General features: G+C 48.5%; 1 long non-coding RNA gene across 1 annotated transcript in view; it reads left to right on the top strand.

Moving 5' to 3' along the window:
• Positions 1 to 2050, top strand: part of LOC118452859 — a 17491-nt gene that overhangs the window by 14702 nt on the left and 739 nt on the right. The gene's annotated exons all lie outside the window — the stretch shown is intronic.

Here is a 2050-nt window from a genome sequence, read left to right as displayed (position 1 = left end):
CCCCATGAAGACCTGCTCTGGAGTTGTGCTTGTGCTACGAGCACCCTCTAAATGCCAACAGTTGCCTGGCCTTTTGCTTTAGGTTTTAGCCTCCTGCAAAGCATAAAAGCTGTGGAGTCTCCTTCTCTGGAGATACTCAACCCCCACCTGGATGATGTCCTGTGCACCCTGCTCTGGGTGAGCCTGCTTGAGCAGGGGGGTTGGACTGGGTGATCTCCAGAGGGCCCTTCCAACCCCTGCCCTTCTGGGATTCTGGGATTCTGCACTGTTTCCTGATACTCCGTGGCCAGAAGGGTTTCTCCAGTACAGATCTAACCTCTTCAGTGTTGTAGCCTGAACGTACTACAGGAAAAGCAGTTCAGATCGTGGTGGCAGCTCCTTGGATTGTTACACCCACTGCTTTCGCGGTCAGCTGAGCTCCCTATGCTGTGATTTCATCTATTTTTGCTTATAGAGATGTACTTCAATGTGAAGCTGTATTTTTAGTGTGCAAATAATACAGGTAGAATACCATGCACTGTTGGCTTTGGGTTTTTTTATATACAAAGTTTGGTTTATTCTATGCAGCCTTTGTGTTTGTGGGTTTTGTGTCTTTGCTGCGGGGTGGGAGTTGATGAGTGCTGCATCCTGCGACAGTTGGGCAGGGAATGTGTACGTGTTTAGCACCCGTGGAGAGCCGGGAGGTGCTGTGGCACTTGCACATTTGCCAGAATTCTGGGGAACATTATCACTACTTAAGCAACACTGATATTTAAGCACTCATCTTTGTTTCAGAGCTCTGCTGAATAGGGACAGTTTAAACAGGACTGCAGCTCCAAGCTGCCAGCTGCTGCCGGAAGCAAAGATGTAATTTTTAATGATTTTTCAGACCACCAAGCGCACTCTGCCAAGAAGGGGTGGATTAAGGTAGAGAAGGGCGATAGCACGGGCTCTCTGAAGTCTTGATTTAAACTTCTATGGGACAGGCCTCTGTCTATAGTGACAATGTTTAGATTTGAGGAAGGCTAGTGGGTAAAAACAAATTTCAGTGAGAATCTTTGAGCAAACACTTCTGGCGTTGGAGATGCATAGTCACGATTGCCGTCCTATACGCGATCATATCAAGCTAAGCCGGGGTCCCCAGCGGACTACCGCTCTGTACACGTACCTCTCCTTAGCCCTGCTCCTTTCCCAGGAGAAGCCGTCTCGGAAAGGGGATCTCTCACCGGAGGGAGAAGAGGCTTTACCCCAGCCCCCTTCCCAACGCAGGGAAGCACTCTCCAGCAATCCAGTTAATGGCAGACCAGAGCCTAAGCTCAGTGTTAGGCCTGTGCGAACTGTGTGGTGGATGCTGGCCAGAGTATTTGATCCATCATATAATGGGGCTTTTTCATGCTGTTCAGGGGGGTTTTGTGACCAACACCTTGTTGAGGTGTACTTGCCTCTGTCTTTTGCCAAAGGCAACAAGCAAGAGATGACCAGCAGTTGCTTCTCATCTCCTTTTGGAAAGGCTGTATTTCGAATGTGCCACGTACCTTGTCATTAATCTACAAATTGTTATTTGTTGGGGAGAATTTGTGTCTGGGCTGGTAGAATTGCTTGTCTGCAGGAAACTTCGATTTCTAACCCTTCTTTTGTTTCAAATTGTAACACAAGAAGCCCACATGTATATGTTGTGTGTTGAGTTGAAATGGTATCGTGCACACGTGCTAAAGAAGTTGAGCATTGTGGCATCAACAGGATAATGCTGCAATAAGAAGCTGATGTTGAAATTAATGCTGGAACTAATTGCAATGTTTTCCTTAAACTTTATATGTTGGTTTTCTTAACACACTGAGATTAAATGGACACATTCCTGCAAAATGCTTCATTCTGGACCAACTATTTCCTATCTGCAACATGTCCAGAGAAGGGCAAGGAAGCTGGGGAGGGGTCTGGAGCCCAAGGCTGCTGGGGAGCGTCTGGGGGAGCTGGGGGTGTTCAACCTGGAGAAGGGGAGGCTGAGGGGAGCCCTTATCGCTCCCTACAACTGCCTGACAGGAGGGGGGAGCCGGGGGGGGTGCGGTCCGTG

This window comes from Egretta garzetta, unplaced genomic scaffold (genome assembly GCF_000687185.1).
Source record: "Egretta garzetta isolate BGI_Z169 unplaced genomic scaffold, ASM68718v1 scaffold448, whole genome shotgun sequence".
NCBI classification, from domain to species: Eukaryota; Metazoa; Chordata; class Aves; order Pelecaniformes; family Ardeidae; genus Egretta; species Egretta garzetta.
Note: the sequence above shows the minus strand (reverse complement) of the source record. Positions and strands in the feature narration are given on the sequence as shown.